Source organism: Carlito syrichta, unplaced genomic scaffold (assembly GCF_000164805.1).
Source record: "Carlito syrichta isolate Samal-C Ts95f unplaced genomic scaffold, Tarsius_syrichta-2.0.1 Scaffold143016, whole genome shotgun sequence".
Lineage (NCBI taxonomy): Eukaryota > Metazoa > Chordata > Mammalia > Primates > Tarsiidae > Carlito > Carlito syrichta.
The window spans coordinates 85,108-108,744 of record NW_007087112.1 but is presented as its reverse complement, the minus strand read 5'-3'; the positions used below and the strand labels follow the sequence as shown (position 1 = coordinate 108,744).

The 23,637-nt window shown below is 49.5% G+C and overlaps 1 protein-coding gene across 4 annotated transcripts in view; it reads left to right on the top strand.

Moving 5' to 3' along the window:
- The window catches only part of FGF1 (fibroblast growth factor 1), a 106,836-nt gene that overhangs the window by 32,209 nt on the left and 50,990 nt on the right, over positions 1 to 23,637 (top strand). The gene's annotated exons all lie outside the window — the stretch shown is intronic.

Sequence of the window (23,637 nt, the reverse complement as noted above, 5' to 3'; positions counted from 1 at the left end):
GAGTGGGAGAAATCCATGGGCATCTGAAGATATGGGGGAGCTCTGAGTGTGAAACTCCTCAGTAATCAACATCAAACTTGACTTATGTTGGTGCCCGAGACTTAGTGGGCAGAGGCAAGAGGTTTGAGGAGCACACGTGTCTCCGTCACTGATAGTTGAGGGAATTCTGGGAATGAAAGAGACAGCTCGCCGGATGAAGAAGCATGGGCGCAGAGGGGACAGGAAGGCAGAGAGACAGAGGGACCTTGTCGCAGGAGGTCCCGGGTCATTAAATTATTGAGAAAACCCCAGCCAGGACCCATGGTGGCCTTTTCCATGAGGAGTACGCCAACCTTCTTTCCAAGGTAAACAGTTACTAAAGAAACGTATCTAGAAGGGGCCAGTGTCCCGAGGAGGGCAGCAGGGGAGAGACGGGAAGCCTGGCATGGAAAGGACCATGGCAGGGCAGGAAGGTGGAGGGAGGGGCAAGGGGTGCGAGGTGAGACGGGGTGCTCGTGTTTTGTGGTGAGGCTCCCAAGTTACCTCTGAAGTAATAGTTATGACCCTTTTAAAAACAAAGTATGTGACTTTTTATTTTTATTTATCTGTTTTTGAGATGAAGTTTCACTATGTGCCCAGGCTACTCTTGAACTCCTGGGCTCAAGAGATCCCACGGACAACACTTTTTATAAAGTGTAATATTGTTAGCTAAGGTAAAGTTACTACTTAGTAATTTGTATCACCATCATTAACACTTAAACAATGCAGCGCTGTGCTAAGCATTTTGCAAAACTTTAGCTCCTTTTATCCTTGCAATAACTCATGAGTTTAGGTAGTGTTATTATCGCCATTGTAGAGAAGACAAAATTGAGATTCAACGAGGTGGCATCACCTAGCTCAGGTCTCACAGCAGTTAGCAGCAGAGCCAAGACTTGGCCTCAGCTGGACTGACGCCAGGGCCTGAGCTCCCATCCACCAGGAAAGAGACTCAACCAGCCTGGAGAGAAACCCTCAGATATCGTCGGTGTCATGAATCAGCACAGGTAGAACAGTTACCAGACACGCCAGCTGCCACTTCCTGGATGTCTAATTCCACTTTAAATCACACCTAAGGCACAATAAATTGGAAGATACACCATGTACCACTAACAAAAAAAAAATGCTGCACAGCTGGATTTTAGAGATGGTGGAATACTAAAACTAGGTGCAAGAAGTGTTTGTGTTCACTGGGAGCCTTGCCTCTGCCCCTCGTTTTGTCCCAGCAATAGCCCTTTCATAGCCCCTTGCTTCTGCAGAGCAGAACACAGGGCTTAGAGCAGTGGCGTCCATGCCCATGGTCAGCGAGGCAGAGCCAGGGAGCGCAGGCCCTGATCTGTCCTCAGCAACATCCTGTGCCAAAATCCCTGCCCTCACCCCTTGGGCCACCCGGCCTCTGAAGGAGGTAGGCCGTCCCTGTCATTTTTTCCTTCTGGAGGGCAGCCTGCTTGGCAAACACAAACACAATGGAGGCCAGCCTCCTTCCTCTCCACAGAGCTCGCCTGGAGAGGCGAGAAAAAGAGAGAAAAGAGAGCCGGCCTCCTTCCTCTCCACAGAGCTTGCCTGGCCCAGGTTCCCCTGGATCTGGGGCTGCGCCCACTGGCCACAAGGCCCCCGCGGTCCCTCAGGAGGATCCTGGCAGCTCGTTCCCTCGCTCCTATGCGTGCCCATCCAGGGTCTTTCCCTGACCCGCCTCTCACTTTTCCGTAGCTCCGCCTGTGACTTGCGCCAGATTCTGCAGCATCATCCTTGACCCTGAAGGCCACTCTTCCCACGTCTTCCCTGCCTCCGCCCATCTCTCCAAGAGTCGTAACTCTTCGTCTTAACCACCTCCCAGCTCTGGTTGCACCTCCCAGTGGTGAACGGTATCCTAGGATCCCTGCATGCTAGGATGAAGGGGCAAGAGAGAGGGGGAGCAAAGTTGTGTGGGTGGAAAAAGTCAACCGGACAAGTTTCCTTGCTTTGGTTTTGACCCCAAGACCTCCCTTCATGACTGTGGGCTGCATATCTACTGATTTCCCAACTTACGTCACCATCGAACGTCTTCTTGCCCTCTGTCTTGACCTCCTGGCCATCTTTCTTATAATTTTCCACGCCGTGGGACTTAGATCAGATCTTCCCATCTCTTTCAAACACCCTTGTTCTCCCGGCCCCAGCCACTGAGTCACCCCCTCCCATCACGTCTCTTCTCAAAGCCCTCCCTGTAACTAGAGAGGAGGCTAGAGCCTGGCCCTCTACCCCTTAGATTCGACTCCCCACCTCGACAAGAAATCAGCGTCACAACCTGGAGACGCTTCCCCACGGGCAAGAGCACTCTATTGGAAATGCCTGTCTTCTTTTCTCCAGAGTGGCCTTCTCTTGCTGGTTCTCCTTCCTCGGAACCCCTCCTCCTCTGTGTGACTGCCACCCCTCTGCCTAGCTCTCCCACAAAACACACTAAGAGGGACTTTAAAACGTTCTGCAATTTCAATATATCTCAGTCTTTATTGAATGGTATTACTGGTCTTCAGTGTTTGATCCAGGTGTGACACGTGCTACATACAGGTTTCCTCTGCTGTCAGTTTCCCCGGGGCTGGGATGCGTCATCCACGTACTCCACCACGGGGGAGGCCACCGAAAGTATGAGCCGAGTGAGTGAAGGACTAGCAGTTTTCGCGGGGCTTTTGTGTCCACTCACCACGGAAGCTCCACATAGGCACCCATTCCTCCTACAAATACTTCCTGAGACCCCTACTGTGTGCCAGACCCTGTGTTATACATGGTGGATACAACAGTGAACAAAATGCACACCATGCCTCACCCTCTTCGAGCTTAAGAGAAAATGACCGTTCAGAAGTCATAAAATTGGTGTCCAGTGAATACTGAACTACAATGAGTGTGTTGGAGAAAGTCTTGAAGTTACAGAAAGTTGAGTTCACACTTGCTCTCGAAGAGCTAGGAAACTGGGAAAGAGAGACAGAGAATGAGATGAGAGCATTTCAACAGCTTTAATGCGATGTAAGTCGCATGCCATCTAGCTCATCCATTTAACACGTACAGTGCGAAGGCTCTTAGTATTTTCACAGAGTTGTGCAACCAGTGCCACCATCTAACCCCAGGACATGTGGGGAATAGCAGTCACTCCCACTCCCCTTCTCCCAGCCCTTGGCATCACTCACTGCCTTTCTGTCTCTAGGGATTCGCCCTTTCTGGGCATTTCACGTAACTGGAATCCATCTTCTGTGACTGGCTTCTTTCACTGAACATGACGTTTGCAGGGTTCATTAGTGCTGTCGCATATGTCAATACTCCATTTCTTTTTTTTTTCCTTTTTTTTTAGTGGTAGTCTCACTCTGTGGCCCAGGCTGGAGTGCAGTGGCACAGTCCTGGCCACCCTAGCATCGACCTGCTGGGCTCCGGCAATCCCTCCGTCTCAGCCTACCAAGTAGCTGGAACTACAGGCGCGTGCTACCACACCTGGCTAATTTCTTTAAAAAAATTTATTGTAGAGACGAGGTCTCACCAAGTTGCCCAGGCTGGTGTCGAACCTGCGGGCTCAGGCCATCCACTCACCTCGGCCTCCCAAAGTGCTGGGATGACAGGCTGAGCCACCGAGCCCAGCCCAGCAGTATCTCACTTCTATTTAGGGTTGAGTGATTTTCCAGTGTATGGAGATACCATACACCGGCTTGTTTATCCATTAATCACTTGCTGCTTCCACTTTTTGGCTTTATGAGTAATTCTGCTACAAACTTGAATGTCCTTGTTTTTGTGCAAACTCACGTTTCCGGTATTCTTAGCTGTGTCCTTAGGTGAGGACTGTTGGGTTCGATGGGGACTCTGCTTAAGAACTGGAGGAGCTGCCCAACCGTTTTCCCAGGGGCAGCACCTCTTCACATCCCACCGGTGAGGCACCAGGGCTTCGATTTCTGCATACCCTGCATCACTTGCCATTGCGTGCCTCTGCGATGAAAGACTTCCTGGTGGGCGTGAAGAGATGCTGTGCTCTCGACCCGTGTCTCCCTGGTGGCTAACACCGTCCAGCCTCCCTTCATGTGGAGGTGAGAACCTCTGTGGTGCTCAGGAGACAGCCTCTGCCCCGGCTCCCGGCACAGTGCCCGTGGGGCACAGGTGCCCAGCCACGTCTGTTGAGTGAACATGACAGAGAGTGAGCAAGGAAAAGTGCCCGGAAGGTCGCCGGCTGCACTGGCCACGGCAGGCCTGCAGAGGAATGGTGTATGAGGGATGCGGTTTTGCAGATATGAAGCCATGTGTTTCCCCCTCTTGCCCGATGCCGCGGCCTTTCAACCATGTTCCATGTGGAGCCTCCCTTCTCAGAGGCTGGGCTAGGAGCCCTGTTGCCTGGAGCCAGAGAAGGAAGGGAACACAGACGACAGAAGATAGTTGGCTCGACCGCCAAGACTTGCGAAGGGATTTGCGAAATGGTTTTCGCTTTGCGGAGGGTGGTGCCTGCTGACCACTGGGGTGGAGCCCCCAAGATGGGGGATGGATGGTTTTGGCTTTAGAAACATCCCAGGGAGCTGAGGGGAGGCCGAGGCGGGGGGCTCCACAACAGGGGAGGCCAGGAGAGTGGAGAGGTTGGGCCAGCGAGACCCAACGGAGAGTGGGTGCCCTTTGCACTCCAGATTTCTGCTGTTCCTACATGACGCAGATGCTGAGATGAGAGCCAGAGACCACGTGGGGTGACCCTGCAATGGGGCTGAAGCAGACCTCCTGGGCAGGGAGGCAGAGGCCCGTGGCCAGAAAGAGCTGGTCAGCCAAGGAGTCGCCCTGGGCCCTGACCCAGCCTGGAGACACCAGCAGCCCCAACCTGAATCATGCAGGCCAAGGGGTGGGCAGCGGCAGGGCCGGCAAAGGCTCCATGCCAGAGAGCTTGGACCCCGAGCAGGGTCAACTCTTTCCTGCTGGTGGGAGGCTGAGGGTCCCCACTCCTCCCACAGCCAGGTGGCACTTTGGAGAGGAGTAAGGAGGGCGGTGGAGACGGAGGCACTGAGAGGCAGAGCACGGCCCAGCAGGACTGTTTACAGTCCCACACCGGATGAGAATGAAGATGCTGTTCAGCTACCTAACAGGCAAGGTCTGAGGAGGAAGCCCAGGCTGCAGGCAAACTAAGAGGAACTGCAGTCACATTGAGTAAGAAACGTGTGACGCTGTCACGGCCTGTTTTTGACCGGTTAGCTCAGCAGTACATAGCTGGACCCAGGGCCAGTGAGACCAGGGACCTGGTCCCATCCGTGTCATGCATCTGTGGCTGCTTTCAGGGGCCTGCTCTGGAGTCAAGGAGTGTCTGGGCAAGAGAATTTCTCCCCTTTGACCAGGAAAGCAGTCTAAAGTGCATATGTCCTTTGTCATCGTTGGCTGTGATTCCTGCAGGCGCAAATTGGCCAGGTCGAGTCACGTCACCCCCCCAGCAAACCTCCCGGCTCTGAGCCCTTCCTGCTGTTCCAGGCATTAACTCTTCACAAGTGCCACTAAATCCTCCCCCCAGCAGCTCTGTGGGAGTAAGTGCTGCTCACACTTCATAGATGAAGAATGGAGGGAGGACTTTGGTTAGGTCTCCCAGGGTCTGCTGTTGAGCAGGTACTTGACACAGTGGTCTAGCTCATGGGCTGGGCGCCCTACCACGTGGACACTGCCTCTCATCATTCTGCCTAAGGTTCCCCTTAGAACCAAAACAGGATCTGGGGAAGAGCTGTTTGCTGAAGAAAAATACAAAAATGGGGGCTTTTTTGTTTGTAAAAAATACATGCCTATTGCACAATAACAAGGATGGCTAAATAGAAAACTGACATGTAATTGAAGTGGTGGAGAATCCAAGTGAGAACTCATTTCAGCCATTCTTCCCCCAACACAAGCCAACACCAACAATCTCAAGACTTCAGTGTTATTGGTTATGTAATTGTCCCCAAAAGACATTATATCCAACTCAGCTCAGAGTGTGTGCTTCCACTCACCCACCTATCTGTCCACCTACTCACCTACCCACCCCTCACCCACCCATCCATCTACCCATCCATTCATTCACCCACTCATCCATCCACCATCCATCCAGCCACCTATCTATTCATCCAGCCATCCATCTGCACATCCATTCATCCACCCACATATCCATCCATGCACTCATCCATCCATCCATCCATCCACCTGTCCATTCATTTACTCACCCATCCACCCAACCATCTACCCATCTGTTAATCTACCCACTCATTAATCCATCCATCTATCCATCCACCCACCCATCCATCCATCCATCCATCCACCCATCCATCCATCCATCCACCCATCCATCCATCCACCCATCCACCCATCCATCCATCCATCCACCCATCCATCCATCCATCCATCCACCCATCCATCCATCCATCCACCCATCCACCCATCCATCCACCCATCCATCTATCCATCCGCCCACCCACCCATCCATCCATCCATCCATCCATTCACCTGTCCATTCATTTACTCACCCATCCACCCATCCATCTACCCATCTGTTAATCCATCCATCCATCCATCCATCCATCCATCCACCCACCCATCCATCCATCCATCCATCCACCCATCCATCCATCCATCCATTGTCCATTCATCCATATACCCTCCCACCCATCCACCCAACCACCTACCCACCCAACTATCCATCCATCCATCCATCCATCCAACCACCCACTCAACCAATCATCCACCCACCCTTCAGTCACCTACTCACCCACTCATTCATCTACCTATCCATTCATTTATCCATCCATCCACCCACCCACCCATCCAGCTTTTCATCTCACAATTTTTTCATAAGTATTTTTTTAAATTTTGTTTTAGATTCAGGAGGTATGCATGTGTCTTCACAACATGGACATATTGTGTGGTGGTGGGGATTGGGTGTCAGGTGGCCCATTCCCCAGATAGTGAACATCGTACCCCATCGATAGTTTCTGAACCACAAAACCCCCCTTCTTCTCCCCTTATTGATGTCCCCAGTGTCCATTGTCTCCGTCTTTGTGACTGTTTAGCTCCCACATATGTGTGAGAACACGCAGTTCTTGGTTTTCCATTTCTGAGTTAGTTCACTTAGGATGACAATCTCCAGCTCCATCCATGTTGCTGCAAACGACATGATTTCATTCTTTTTTATGGCTGCATAGTACTCCATAGTGTATGTATACCACATTTTCACTATCCACAGATCAGTTGATGGACATTTAGATTGAGTGCTGGTGTCTTTTTTATATAATGACCTCTGTTCCTTTGAGTAAATACCTAGTAGTGGGATTGTTGGATCAAATGGTAGATCTACTTTTAGTTCTTAAATCTCCATACCGCTTTCCATAGAGGTTGTCCTGATTTACACTCTCATCAACAGTGTATACGTGTTCCCTCTTCACTGCATCTGTGTCAGCATCGATTTTTTCTTAAAGCAGGATTTATTGAGAGGACAGAAAAGCTCCCACAGTCGGAGGGACCCGAAGGGGCTGCTCAGCATCTGTTTTTATTTTTATTTTTTGATAATGGCCATCCTGACTGATGTAAGGTGGTATCTCATTGTGCTTTTAATTTTGGATTTCCCTGATGAAGAGTGATGTTGAGTATTTTTTCATATGTTTGTTGGCCATTTATATCTCTTCTTTTGAGAGATGTCTGTTCATGCCATTTGCCCACTCCCTCCTGCCCACTTTTTAACGAGGTTATTTGCTTTTATCTTGCTGATTTGTTTGAGCTCTTTGTAGATTCTGGATATTAGTCTTTTGTCAGATGTATTGTTTGCAAATATCTTCTCCCATTCTGTAGGTTATCTATTTGCTCTTTGATTATTTCTTTTGCTGTGCAGAATCTCTTTTGGTCTAATTAAGTCCCACGTATTTATTTTTGTTCTAGTGCATTTGTTTTTGGAGTTTTAACCATAAGTTCTTTGCCTAAACTGATATCCATAAGAGTTTTTCCTAGGTTTTCTTCTAGCATTTTTATGGTTTCAGGTCTGGCATTTAAGTCTTTAATCCACCTTGGGTTAATTTTTGTAGATGGGGAGAGATGGGGATTAAGTTTCATTTTTCTGCATGCAGCTATCCAATTTTCCCAGCACCATCTGTTGAATAGGATGTCCTTCCCTCCGTATATGCTTTTGTCTACTTTGTCAAACATCAGTTGGTTGTAGATACTCGGGTTTATTTCTCTATTCTGTTCTATTGGTCCATGTGTGGGCTCTGGTACTAGTGTCATGCTGTTTTGGTTACTACAGCCTTGTAGTGTAATTTGAAGTCAGGTAAGGTCACGCCTCCAGTTTTGTTCTTTTTTGTTTAAGATTGCTTTGGCTATTATGGCTCTTTTTTGGTTCCATAAGAATTTTAGGATTTTTTTTTTTTTTTTTTTTTTAGTTCTGTGAAAAATGATAGTGGTAGTTTGGTAGGGATTGCATTAAATCTGTAAATTATTTTGGGTGATATGGTCATTTTCATAATGTTGATTCTTCCAATCTATGAGCACTGGCTATTTCTCAATTTGTTTTTGTCCTTGCAATATCTTTCTCCTTGTAGTTCTCCTTGTAGAGGTTTTTCACCTCCTTGGTTAAATATACTCCTGGATATTTTAGCTTTTTGACTGCTATTGGAAATGGAATTGACTCCTTGACTTGATTCTCAGCTTGGTCATTATTGATGTACAGCAGTGCCTACTGCTGGTGTGTGTTGATTTTGTATCCTGAGTCTTTACTGAATTCATTTATCGAGTCCAGGAATCTTTTGGAGGAGTCTTTAGGGCTCTCTAGGCATAAAATCTTATCTTCAGCATACAGAGATAGTTTGATTTCTTCTTTTCCAATGTGGATACCCTGCATTTCTTTTTCTTAGGTTAGGACTTTCTCATATCACCGTTACTGTGACTACTGCATGCCAGGCAGTGAGAACTTGAGTGACCCAGCAGGACCTCCCCTTGAGAAGTTTGCAGTCGGGGCACCAGCACCCCAGAGCATCATGCACATGGGTCCTAGGAGTGTGGCTCTCTGCATTGGGCACATTCTCACCCTTCAGGCCTCAGCTAGAGTGTCACCTCCTCAAGGAGTCTTTGTCTTTATTCTCGGCTTTGGTTACTTGCTCCTCCAAGGCACATTTGCCATTTTTCTTTCTTTGCCCTTGAATTCATGTGTGTGCATTTGTGTGTGTGTGTGTGTGTGTGTGTGTGTGTGTGTGTGTGTGTGCGCTGTCTGTGAAGCCCCACTGCAATGTGTTCCTGTAAGGGCAGGAACCACAGCTATGCTATTCACAAAAGTGTCTCCTAGGTCTATCACATAGAGGGTGCTTGGTTTGTTGCCTGGATGAGCAAAGGTTGTGACCAGATCATAAAGAGCCTTGAATGCCAAGCTAAAAACTTTGGACTTGGACCTGTGTAGGCAGTGGAGAAATACTCGAAGGAATTTGTTCAAGGGCAAAGCATGATCGGATCTGCATCATGGGAAGACAGGCTGGAGATGTGTGGATATGGTAAGGGGAATGGGTTACAGACAGAAAAAGGAGAAGCCACTGTCATGGACAGGGGTGGGAATTTGTTGGCCTTACGTAAGACAGTGATGGGAGGGAAGAAAAAGAATGACAGCTTAAGATTTGGGTAGAATCATGATGGGGGTGAGGGAAAGGAAATATGACTGAGGTGTGTTAAATGGCTCGAGTTACTCTGTAACCACTGAACTGTGGTTAATCACGCAGAGGTGATGGGAGGAGAAGAATGTGGGAGGTCCACCGGGGACCGTGTCTGCAGAATGTCTAGGAAGGTTTCCTGGTGGTGGGAACTTTGAATCTGAAGACCAGGTGGAGGAACAGGACGGGATTCGGGAGACACGGGTGGAGTCACTGCGAGAGACCGACCTAGGACGGGCTGAAGGGCTGTCACACATCCAAGGATGATCAAAAAAGAGAGGCCAGCAGAGACTAGGCAAGCGAAAGAGAAAGAAGACCCAGAAGCCAGTGCTAGTATTGAAACCAGAGCGGGGGGAATCGCCAGGAGTGGGCTGGAAAGTTCTGTTGCCCTTTGGGGCTGAGGAGTCCGCCAGAGAGAGTGGCGGGACCCAGGCTCAGGATGACAGCAGGTGTCCCCAGCAGGGTGGCAGGTGTGGGGGTCAGGCCTTCCGGTGGTGGATGGGAAGCCGGGCGGCGGGCATTCCACGTGATCTCCCGATTGGGAAAAGCCAAGTCGACTGAGAATAACACCGCTGCCCACACAGCCTCAGGCCACTGTGTGAAAGAGGAGATCATGGGTGATTTCTCCAGGGCAGTTTTGGGGAAGGGGTGGGATGGAAGGGGACCCCCCAGGGGGCTGAAGATGCCCGAGAGTGGCCAGGGGTTGACTTTCTCCAAGAGGCGGGCGGGGGAGCTTCTTGGGGGGGTTGGGGGAGATGGGGGGGAGGTAGGCGGTGGATGGCAAGCTTGTGGCTACAGGGAAAGCATCAGTGAGCAGCATTTTTGCTCTCTTCTTTAACACTCTAGAAGTGTTACCATTTCCCCCCCCCTTTAAATTAGAAAAATACCTGCAGGAAAAAATACGATGTGATCTCCTCCATCCCATGCCCCATTCCCTGAGAAAACACTCAAGTTTCTTTCTTTCTTTTTTGCTTCTTGATTTGGGGTCTCACTCTGCTCACTTAGGTTGGCGTGCAGTGGCACAATCATGGCTTACCACAGCCTCAACCTCCTGGGCTCAGGTGATCCTTCCACCTCAGCCTTCTGAGTAGCTGGGACTACAGGTGTGCACCACCACATTCAGCTAACTTTTTGATTTTTTGGTAGCAGGGTCTCACTATGTTGCCCAGGCTGGTCTCGAACTCTTGGGCTCAAGTGATCCTCCCACCTTTGCCTCCCAAAGTGCTGGGATTACAGGCATGAGCTCTCATGCCCAGCCTAGGATTCTAGCTATGTAATTACACACATGTATATGATTTTACAAATAAGTTGTGGGATAATTCCATGCATATGGTTCTAGGGCTTTCTTTTTTTCCACTCCTATATGTACATACGTGTCTAATTCTCTTTTTTCTTTTATGGCCGTCTTATATTTCCTTGTCTTTATTTTTCATTACAGTATTGATGCAATCTTGTTTCCACATTTTCACTATTACACACAGCACTGCAGTGAACGTCAGGCATGGATCTCTGGGCACTTGTGTGAATCCTTCTGCAGGACAAATTCTTATTCCCGGAACTGCCAGGCACCAGGTCTGCACATAGATGTGCTGTTTCCATGAAGGGCTTCTTGAATTTGACTACTCTCTGCTTAGGGGGTAGGGATGAAAAATGTAGGGAAGACGATATATTTCCAAGGAAGCTTGTAAATCAAACAGAGCTTTAAAGTCTCCCAACCTGATGAATATACAGCTTTCTTTTAAATTAAGATGCTGTGGGTGATGATATTTATGAATAAGTAACTCTTGTTAACAACAGGAACCAAGGACAAATAACTCTCGAGGAGATAAAATAACGGTCTATCCTCCTTGGTTTGACCATCCGCCTTCTACGCCTAGAGTCAATATTTGAGAAAGATACTGATTCCTGAGGACACATTTAGACGTGCGAGAAGGGTCATGACGTGGGAAATCTGTTCACAGGTTTCAGGGAGAACAAAGGTTGAAGTCCACTAAAAGCATGATTATATTCCTGAGATTTGGTATTTGGTCTGTGAAATCATTAGTTTAATTATATTTTCAGAAGAGCGTTCTCTGGCACTGAGTGGGGAAACCCCTCTGTCTTTCCTGCGGAGAACACAAAAATACCAGGGAAAACAAGGACCGAGTGGAAACGGCCTCTTCGCCGGGCACTGTGACCGCGCCACCGCGTCCCACACTTGGCTCGGAGCGCCCTCTTCTGGCCACAGGCTACCCTGCACCAGCCTGGGTCCGCCCTCCCCAGGGCCGCACAGACCGATTTTTGGTGTTTGGAAAGCCGCTCTCCTAACATGAACACATCTTTGAGCTTCTTCTGCCGTAGCCACTAAAGCCCCAAGATGTCCTTATTCAATATTCGTGCAATATTTTCAAGTTACGCAGGACTCTGGCTCCTCTGTAGGAATGATTCCTAGCTTTTAAAAATACCGTACCTTTCTTAGAGCTGAGTTAAGCCATTGGGATTCCACTTACGTTTGTTAACGATCAGGAATAAGATTCATAACTTTGGAAAAGTGGGAACTAGACCCAAAAGCCAAAGGAAAATGGCAAACAATTCCCGGTGTCATTACCCAGTGCATTTGTGCAAAGCACATCTGAGATTGAGGCTTTCTGTCCGCTCTGGAAAGGTTAGCCTCCTGTTTCCGGCTTGCTGAGTACCTACTGTGTGCCAGAGAGTGTGCTGGACACCGGTCTTGGGGGTGGACAAATGAGAGCATGGTACCACTTTAGTCATTATGCATGCTGCCAGGCAGTGGCTTTAAATCCTTGGCAATCTAACAGCATTGTAATAAGTTACTGAAGCCTCAATAACATTCTTTCAAATTACCTGTTAATCTATCCTGTGCTGCTCCCAGTAAACTTAACTAGGTTAATCCTCTCAACTCAGAAATGACTTCTTTCTCTCTTGTGAAAGGGGCTATTGAATTCTCCAAGAACATGCTCATAATGTTATGATAGGAAGGAGGAGGCAGCATGAAAGAAAACAATTTTTTCAAATAACTGCCTGTTTTCCTTGGAGCCGGGGTGGGCAGGGCTGAGGCCGGGCCTGTTTGGATGTGGGAGCCTGTGGTTACCTGGCGCTATCTTCATAAGCCCTGCCGGGTTTACAAGCAGCTGGCCTGTCCCCTCTGCTTGCCCCGCTCCCTGCTCCTCCTGTCGGTAGGAGAGCAGCCCCTTGTCCCTCTGTGTCTCTCTCAGTCCAGTGTGGAAGCACGGGGCCCGCTTGCCAGGCAGCAGGGCATCAGCCCCCGGAAAGGGCCAACCCCAGGGAGAGGGTGTTTCCTTCCAACCTGGCCATACCACCCGTGGAGTCAAAGACAGCAGATGGCAGCCCCGGGGATGATCAGGCAAAGTCATCCCCCAGAGATAAGGAAGGGACACAAGGGCAAGGGCTGGAAAGAACCACATCCCGGCGCAATCCGAGATTCCACTGGCGGCTGCTGCCCCGGCTTTTGCCAAGCTCCAGATGAAACTCAGAGGGGCAGATGTCCTCTCGTCCTCACGTCTCTTGGAGTTACAACCATATTATGATACTTCTTTGGGGAAGTCGCAGGCTTTCCATTCCATTATCCAAAGTTCAACGAACTACCGGCTAGTCCATTATAAGTGGACCTGACTTCTTCCAAGAGGCGAACGTTCTTGCTCTAAAATCATTCCTAATTTCTGAGACGGTGGCATGAAAGATTGTCTTTTGTGAGCTTGTTCCACCGAAAGTTCTAGGATTTTAGGTGTCCTTTCCCAAAGTATGCTGTTCAATTAATCCCGTTCATTCAGTTCGACTCGCCAAATATTTGTTGAGCTGAGCACAGGGTTAGAAAAGGACCTGGGCACGGCCCTCAGGAAATTCACAGACTAGAGGACGAGACAGAGGAATAAACAAATCATTTTGGTCCAGCAGGCTGAGGGCAGTGATGGAATCACATCCAAGGCAGCGCCTTCGAGCCTCTGCCTTGGTGGAGCTCCCGGGCTGGAGGGAGAGCAGGGCTTCGTCAGGAAAATCGCCCTAATACAAGTAGAACTCAGCCCCTGACCGTGCTGTCGAGGAGTAGTCCAGGAGGGCCTCCCTGAAGCAGGGACAACTGAGATCTGAGTGAGTGAGCTGTGGAGTGGCGGGAACAGCAGGTCCAGCAGGAAGAACAGCACGTGCAAAGGGAGAGCCGCAGGAGGCCGGTGTGGCTGGAGCACTGGGCTGGAAGGGCCAAGTGAGTGGCCGGGCGGGAGGTCAGCCGGGCTGGACCCCACGGAGAGTCTGGTGGACCGTGGCCTGCACGTCTGCGTGCTCATTTCCTCCTCGGCCCAGAGGATGGCAGAACAACGCACACCCCAGAGGAATAAGCAAGTCCACTTTTGTAAAGCACTGACAAAAGTGCTTCCAAGGAGGAGGGTACTGTGAGGGGCAGCTGCTGTGGTTGCCATCACGACCATCCTCAGGGCCCACGAGGCTGGCCTGTGGCTGAGGACCCTGCGGCCCAAGTCGGACCTTTCTTTTCAACAGTCCCCACTGGACATGTGGGCCCAGCTCCGCAGAGGTCTCGGAGGTCACAGAAATTAGCTTAGACTTTTGTGGAGGTGACTGCTAGCTTTCTGGAAACGCTCTGAATGAATGACCGGCTGGGCTGCTGACCACAGGGCTCAAAACAACCACCAAGAGTTTATCCCCAAATACCCAGAAAAAAACGAGACAGAGGAAGGAGGCCGGAGCCTCCTGAGAGCAGCCCGTCTATAAATGGAAAATGACACTGAAGGAAAACAAATCTCATTTGATGTGAGCCCATTTTTGACTCTGTCTGGGAGTCCGGGGCAGAAGGAAGTGGAGGGGACAGGAGTGAGTGAACAGATGTGCCCAGGCCGAGCCCGCCTGCCACGCACCCTGTGACAGGGCATGAGGAAGGGCTGCGGGCACCCTCCCAGGCCCCCACGCCTCTGGCCAGCCCAGACAGACCCAGTCGCCCCCAGGGCTGCTTCTGTGTGGGAGGCATGTGGGCCGCACTTGGGCTGGGGGGAGCTCCAGAGGGCGCACAGAGAGTCCCGCCGGGTCCTAGGCACCCCTGCTTCCTAAGGGGGGGTCTTCAGGGTCATGACCTCGAAGGGTCGTTGTCACTTGATGGAATGGCCTGCCCAGAAAGTGCCCAAGAAGTAAGGAACCAGAGCTCTCTCCAGAGTCACTCAGCCCTCCCCGTTCCCCGAGGCTTGCGGTTCCAGTTACAACCACCTGCCGCACAGTGCACAGCGCAGGGTCGCCTCTGAAGGGCCTTCCCATTAGAGAGGAAATGTGACCTTACACTTTAAAGGGTTCCACTTAAAAAACATGGGCTCAACCCGCGGCAACATCTGGTGGTGCGTATTTTACTATGTGCAAACACTGTTTAAGACGCTTCCCAGGAGGTTACATCCCAAACACTACGACCTGGAGTCAGAATGCCTGGGTTCAAACCCAGAACCATCGCTTCCTGGATATGCAGTCTTGAGCAATGACTAGCCTCCTTGGGCTCGAGGCCCCTCAGCCATAAAGTGGAACACAGCCTGCATCGCGGGTTCAGGAAGGACCCCTGGAGGCAGTGCTGAGAGGGGTGATGAGCAGAGTGCTGGCGTGGCCACGTAATACACATTTTGCTTGGCGTTGTCACGCACTCTCTCTGCTCCCTTCCTGTAGCGCAGACCAGAAACAGGCTAAAAAGAGGTGAAGTGAGCCCGGCTCGGTGGCTCAGCCTGCAATCCCGCGCCTTTGGGAGGCTGAGGTGAGTGGATTGCCTGAGCCCGCGGGTTCGAGACCCGCCTGGGCAGCGAGACCTCATCTCTACAATAAATCAAAAAATCAGCCGGGTGTGGTAGCGCATGCCTGTAATTCTGGTTACTTGGAGGGCTGAGGCGGAAGGATCGCCGGCCACCGCACTCCAGTCTGGGCGACAGAGTGAGACTCCAACTCAAAAAAAAAAAAAAAAAAAGAGGTGAAGTGTCCACGGGTAGAATATCGTCCATCACTTAAAAATGAACTGACATGGAAATGAAAAGACACGGAGGAATTTAAAGGGCATATGACTAAATGAAGGAAGCCTATCTGAAAAGACCACATGCGGTGTGATTCCAGCTCTATGACATTCTGGAAAGGCCAAACCATGGAGGCAGTGAAAAGATTAGTGGCTACCAGGGGTTGGGGTGGGGAGGGATAAGCCGGTGGCACACAGAGGATTTTTAGAGCAGTGAAACTATTCTGTATGATACTACAGTGTGGACATATGTCACTTTGCATTTGTCTGAGCCCACAGAACGTCCAGCATCAAGCGTGAGCCCTCATGTCACCTGTGGGCTCTGGTGATGAAGATGTGTTGACGCCGCATTGCAGTTCGTTGTCTGTAAGGAGCACACCACTGTGATGGGGAGTGTGGATGGTGGGGGCTGCTTTGGGGTGAGGTGGGGGAGAGGAATTCTCTGTCCTTTCTGCTCAACTTTACTGTGATCATAAAACTGCCCTTTAAAAAAATGTATACCTATCTATGTAAAAGCAAAATGGTTAAGTGTCCCAGCTCTTAAGAAGTAGCACTGAGACTCAAATCTGAACTCGGAGCGGGTCCTGCCCACTTTCCTCAGTGGGAGGAGATCCAGGAAGGCAACGTCCCTGGTCATCACTGTGTGCACTTTGGTCCTCAGGCGGGACACCCCCTCCCTGCCAGCCGTGTCCTTTCACCTGGGGCCCCTGTCTCTGAGCACACAGCACCCATGGGGCAGGACGTCTGAGCTGCGTTGACCCCACCCTCCCATTAACACACCTGGCTCCTGGGAGGGAGCAACTTGGGCTTTGTACACACTAGGGATGAGTGTGTGTACATGAAGCTGCAGTTTTGCTTGCGGTTTCCAATGTTTACTCTTCAGACGTCCCCCCTCCAACAATACAAGGAATCCCCTCATTCCCCATTAATGTATTCTACATTCTAGAAACTATTGGCTGCAAATGTTGGCTATATTTTCCCATGAGGATAATAGAGCAACTGAAGACTGGGTATTTGAGATGTCTATCGATAAGGCCATATTAGAGAGAGACCCAGCTGCTTTACCGCTACACTTTCAAACTATAAGATGCAAAAGTGTGGATTATAGAGGGTCAACTAACGGCCACGAGCATCACTCTCACCACCGCTGTCATCATTGATGGGCCACTTAAGAAGTGCTGCCTGGGTTAAGCAGGTTACTTAATCCTTAAGTCATTTGTCTTCACAGCATTCCTCTGCAGCCAGCACTGTAACTATACTCATTTTGCAGACGAGGAGACTGAAGCTGAGAGAGGTGACGTGACTCCCCAAAGGCATCCAGCCCCTAAGTGAGCAGTGAGGCCAGGCCTGGAAGAATTCACAGACCATGCTTTAAACTGCCATATTCACCCCGACTGCCCTTTGGAGCCTGGCGATGTTGTCTTGATCAATCTCACGCCTTCCTCTCTCTCCCCCTTGAAATGATACAACACGAATGCCATGCCCTCGCATGGTGCCTCTTCCAGAAGAGCTGTCAATCAACGCTGCTCTCCCTCCCTCTCCCTGCGTGTTCCTCACTCTACTGTCTCCCTGTTCTTCTTTCCCCTGCCCCTCCTCAGACGACCCCTCTATCCAGACTGGGAGGGTGCCTAAGAATCCCCTGGGGGAGTTTGCTACAATGTAGATTCCCAGGTCTGACTCTCAAAGATTCCGATTAGGTAGCTCTGAGATGGAGCAGAATCTGCATTTTTAGAACAAATGTCCCATAATCCTGATCTTGTTCTACTTTGAGAAACATTAATCTGTGGGGTTTTCTTTTAAAAATTGATTTTTCTTATTTAAAACCCAATTAAAAGTGCATGTGGTAAAAAAAGTCAAAAAGTTCAAAAGAGTAGATAGGAAAGAAGTCTGTCTCCCCAGGTATAAGGATGTTCGTGGCGGCAGTTTGGGTAACAGGGGAAGATTAAAAGTAACTAAAATGTCCACCCCTGGAGAATTTATATAGATATAATATAGGACATAGGTTATTCATAAGACTGGAGTTTGCTTACAGTAGTGACACTGAACATTATAAATAATACATGAAAAAGAATAGGTCTCTGAAATAATATTGTATGAATATAGAAGCAAATTGCTGAACCATCCACCCAGAGTTCACTGTTCATGTGCATCACACACACACACACACACACACACACACACACACGCACGCACGCACACCTCGTGACAGTGGTTGCCTCAAGGAAGAGAGAGAGCAATGTTATGAGAAGGGAGTCAAGGGGAATGTCAACTTTCTAATGTTTTATTTTGTATAAATAAAGAGCAGAAAGGGATTTGATGTGTTTGATTGGAGTAAAGTGCACACAGGTGCTTCTTAGTTTCTTCTCTGTTTTTCTTAAATTAAAGGGAAAAAGCAAGTTGTCCCTCAGCCCTTGTCACTGCACTCCCTCTACTGAAGATAGCCTGCTCCTGTTTCCTTTGCCCGTCTAGTTCTGTGTACACACTTACAATTCCGTCAGTCTCATCTACCTTCTTCCTCTGATTCTCCCCACCTCTTCCAGGACCTGGTCCCACCAGTCAACTTCTCTTTCCATCTTCAGTCCATCCCATCCCTTTCCCTGCAGGCTTCTCTTCTAGTGACAAACATTCTCAGGGCTCTCGCCTGAGCAAAGCCTCTCTCCATTCCTTTTCCCTCAAGACATTTTTCCTCTTGGTGTGACCACCAAGATGTGATATAGGCTGAGCATCCCCTCATCTGAAAACCCCAAATCCGAAATGCTCCATGATCTGAGACTTTTCGAGTACCAACGTGATACCACAAGTGGAAAATTCCACGCCTGACCTCAGGTCGCAGTTGAACTTTTGTTACATGCACAGAATTATTTAAAATAGTGTATAAAATTACCTTCAGGTTATGTGTATACAGTATATATGAAACATAAATTAATTTCAAAATACCTCAGTGTGTATATGCAAATATTCCAAAATCCAAAACACTTCTGGTCCCAAGCATTTTGGATAAGGGGTATTCAACCTGTGTATCCAGGGAAGGTGGTGTGGCTCTCTCTGTAGGGGGAAATGTTTTCTTTTACTCTGACATCTTAGGGCCATTGATGGGGCCCTGTAAATTAGGCTGAGAACAGACAAGTTTAAGAAGGGAAAAACAGAAGTTGATGAGCATGTGCATTGGGCATACACATGAGAGCACTCAGTGTTGAGTACTGAAAGGTGTGGTGAAAACTGGGGCTTAACACAAGTACAAGAAACTTTTTTAGAGAAGCGACAGGACAAAAGAAAAGGGCTTTGAACGTCCAGGGCAGTAACTTGTGGAAAGGGAAACTAATATAAGGGGAAGCTAATTGCAGAACAAGACTAGTTAGTAAGGTTTGTTCTGGTGATTAACTTCTGTCTTTCCTGGTGGGAGGTGGGAATCACTTAGCAAACGTATGCCCTGCTTTTAGGCAAATAGGGCGAGGGCAGAGAGCTTTATCTGCTTCTTCTCCATTGTCTTCAACTCAAAATAATTAATATGCTAAAGTGGTGCGTTTGGGGGTGGCATCTTCTGCTATCGGACACCTCCGACTCTTCACTACAGCCTGAAGCCTGTCCTTTCCTCACCTTGCTCCTCCATCTACCCCTCTCCAGGGCAGAGCTCGATGGTCATTTCTTAGTTTTGTGGTTCCTTGACTTTTCTGCAGAAGGTGGTCCTTTCGGTCACCCCCTCCTTGCCCTTTCTTGCTCTGACCCTTGTCATCTTTCTTTCTCAGGGGCTCTTTCTTTTGTCTCAGCCCCTCTTCTCTCGCGCCCATACTGGGGCTCCCCACAGTCCACACACTCCTTGCTCTCGGCTCTCTCACAGAGCTTGCATTGTGGGTCTCCCCAAGCCTTTGAACTCCAGCTTTCATGGGTATCATATAAAGGAGAACGCTCCCCTCCTCGTTAGTCCTCCCTCTGCGGCTTCAGATCCCTTCTCCCACCATCTGAGGGGCATGCACACCGCCATGTCCTGCAGATAAAACAAACCTAGCCCGCCAAACCCAGAGCATTCTCTCCTCAGGAATCTGTATTTCTGCTAGACCAGCACTCCTCAAACTTGATAGAAACTTGTGGAACTGCAGATTCAGGAAAGACCTTTCAGCAGAGATGACATTGGCACTGAGATATGGGCCACAAAGAGGCAGGGCAGCAAAGATGTGCAGGGAGAGGAGCATTTTGGGCTGAGGGCACCCTATCTCAGGCAGAGAGAGGCAACAGCCAGTGTGAAGGTGCAAGGGTGAATCCATGCGTGGCGAGTTCCAGGAACAGTGGGACCGCCGGAGTGCAGGACACACCTTGAACAAGGAGGAGAGGGGGTGAGAGGGTCTGGGGGAGCTGGAGCCTGCCTGGGAGCCTGTAGGGCATGGTGGGGAGGATATGTGTTATTCTGAGAGCACTGGCGGCTTGTCAGCAAGGGGTCGGGGTCTGACTGAAGCAGGCTTCTGCAGGAGGGCAGGAATCCAACCAGGAGGCAGGTGAGGAACTACGGTGGTTTCAAATATGGTGGGAGTGATGGAGGGGGTAGAAGAGGGCTATTTTGGAGCTAGAACTGACAGAACTTTCTGATGAGTTAGATGGGGCTAGGCAAAGGAGGGAGAGGGACAGGAAGACTGATTTCTCCATTTGGGGGCTGAGGCACTGGGGACATTTGCTAAGACTTGGAAGACTTGGGAAAGAAAAGCTGGGGAGCTGGGCAGGGGCATCAGTGGTTCTGTCTGGGCCGAGTTGAGGATGATTATTGGATATCTGAGGAGACGCTGAGCGCGTGGTGGGATACATATGAGATCTGGCCATAAACAACCTTCCCGGCTCTCCGCCGTGTGCTCATGATGTGGCAGCCACCCTTAGTTCAAAATGACTGTTTTCTGCTACCATCTATGTTTTGCCAGCTCTGTTCCCGGCCCATGCTCTGCCCAGCACACCTGCCAGTCTCGGTCTGTTGCGATCCTAATAAATAAAACCGTCTCTAGTAACCTTCCCAAATCTGCATCACAAGTGGTTTGTATCTTGTGGAAACTTCCATTAAAACTAGATGTCTGGCCAGGCTTGGTGGCTCAGCCTGTCATTCCAGCACTTTGAGAGGCCGAGGTGAGTGGATTGCCTGAGCCCACGGGTTCGAGATCAGCCCAAGCAATTTGGTGAGACCTTGTCTCCTCGATAAATAAAAAAAAAATTAGCCGGAAGTGGTAGCGCACGCCTATAGTTTTGGCCACTTGGAAGGCTGAGGTCGAAGGATCGCTGGAGCCCAGCAGATCGACACTGGGGTGGCCGTGAGTGTACCACTGCACTCCAGCCTGGATGATGGCAGGAGATTCCAGCTAAAAAAACCCAAAAAACTAGATGACTTATTTGCAACACTTGTCTTTTTTTTTTTTTTTTTAATGAGAGTTATTTATGTGTATTTACCTCCTGTGCTGTGTTGTATGTTTCTGGAAGGCAGGGCATTCTTTTTGTTTTTGCTTTTTTTTTCAACAGTATCTTCCATCATCTCTAGAAATGTGTGGAGCATATAGAAGGCGACTCATGAAATCTGCTGAATCAGTGAATGATTAAGATACGTCCTGAGACAATTGTCTGAGGTTAATTTAGTCACCGGTGTCAAAAGTGGGAGATTTCTTTAACTTTAGAGGAACTGGTCATCACCCCTTCCCTGCTTCATTGCTGTCGAACCTACTGTGTGCGAGGCAGTCTCAACACATGTATGTCATTGTCTGTCTCTATGCATGTGACCTGCTTTAGGCAAAGGATATATTCCTTTTAAAAAAAAATCTGAATCTAGGCCAGGCTTGGTGGCTCAGCTGGTAATCCCAGCACTGTGGGAGGCTGAAGTGAGTGGATTGCCTGAGCCCACGGGTTCAAGACCAGCCTAGGCAACTTGGCAAGATTTCAACTCTACAATAAATAAATAAATAATTAACCAGGCACGGTAGCACGGGCCTGTAGTTCTGGCTACTTGGAAGGCTGAGGTGGAAGGGTCACCTGAGCCCAGTAGGTCGAGGCTGGGGTGGCAGTGAGTGTGCCACTGCACTCCAGCCTGGGTGACAGGGTGACACTCCAACTAAAAAAATAATAAAAAAAAGAAAAGTTAATGGTATGTTCTTTCCTAAGAAAAAAGTTGCATTTGTAGTTTTTTCATTATCAACACTACCATCCATGTTCAACTTTCTTTCTTTTTTTTTTTTTTTTTTTTTTTTTTTTTGAGTTGGGGTCTCACTCTTTCACCCAGGCTGGAGTGCAATAGTGTACTCACGGCCACCCCAGTGTTGACCTGCTGGGCTCAGGCAATCCTTCCGCCTCAGCCTTCCAAGTAGCCAGAACTACAAGCATGCTACCAGGCCCGGCGAATTTTTGATTTTTATTGTAGAGATGAGGTCTCGCCAAGTTGCCCGGGCTGATCTCGAACCCGCAGGCCCAGGCAATCCACTTGCGGGCTCAGGCAATCCATTCACCTCAGCCTCCGAAAGTGCTGGGATTCCAGGCCGAGCCACTGAACCTGGCCCCCACCTTTCATCAAACCGGACTTTGGTCTCTTTTCTCCCTATGGATGTTTGTACCTTCTGCTAGGGCACTGGACACTGGTGCTGAGCCCTGATGGCTTTATTCCTAACATGTCCATGAGGCTTTACTCAAATCACATTGATTTATTCTAATACATTTTGCTTCAGAGAGTGAGAGGTCCTAGATTCTGAAGCGGTGGACACACAATGACAGGGTCCATCATCGAGTGGTGGGGTCTTGGTACATAAACTAACAGGCCCCCAGAAAGGGAGAGAAAGACAAGGCAGCAATGGCGAGTTGGGAGGCTGGGTGTGGCTGAGCTTAGGAGGATGTGAGAGGGAGGGTACGGAGGCTGAGTGAGATTAACAAAGAAAGAAAACATGAAGGATGAAGAAGCACTGGAGGCCACTGGAGGAAGATGGTGAAAGAACAACACTGTCCGTGACAGGACAGCGGAGACGCCTAATACGTGTTGCTACTTCCAGGCTTCGTGATGAGGATGCTGCACAGAGTGTCCTGCTTATCCCAAGGACTCTAGAGTGGGTGCTATTATTTTACTCAGATGAGGAACTTGAGGATTAGAGAGGTTAACTAACTTGTGGGGCCACAGAGCTATTAATTAGAAGAGCCTGGATTCGAAGCCAGGTTGTTGGATGCCAAAACCCATGTTCTTACCCGTTGCGTCCACCACCTTCCAACATTAATTCAGGGGCACCACGCCTGCTGTAGACGGAGGAATGCAGTGCCTCCCAGCCCCCCAAAATAGCGAGGTGCTGGGTGATGAGCTAATTCGGAGGTGTAGCTCAGAAGCCCTGCGATGACGGAGCTGTCTGCTGGGCTGTGAGTGCTCTCATCGCCATCAGGGAATACTCACTCCATTGTGCCGGGCCCCGCCTAAATGTTTTTTTATTGTCTGCCCTTCACCATGAGTAATGCCACTTTCCATTTTAAGCTGGGAGCTTCAGGAGGTGACCGAGTTACGAGCCAGGGTTTAAAGCTAAGGGCCGCCTGGGGGATTACTCACCCACTTCAAGACGCGGCCCACGGCGTACCCTCCCACTCAGGACGCTGCTGGAAGACCGTCTTCCTTGCCAAAACCTAAAGGAAATCTGGCTTCCCCTGGAATCAGCCTAGGAATTGTGCCAGGATGTCAGGAGGCTGGCGGGTTGACCGATTCTCCGAGTAGAACTTCTGTGCTGGTTTCTGGTCCCCTCACGTGCTAAGGTTCTGTTGTTGCTCATTCATTCACTGGGCATTTGCTATGTGCTGGACCGTCTGCTCCATGATGGAGATGCTGACATGAGCCAAACAGTTTTAGTCCTTGTCCTCAGGGAGCTAACAGTCTGGAGAGTGGGGGCGGTTAAGCAATTATAATAAAATATCACAATAACTAGAATATGTAAACATGCCATGGATGCTCAGGGAGCTTTGAGAACCAACAGCCAGAGCATTTATGCCAAGGTAGGTGAGAGGGACAAGGAGGAG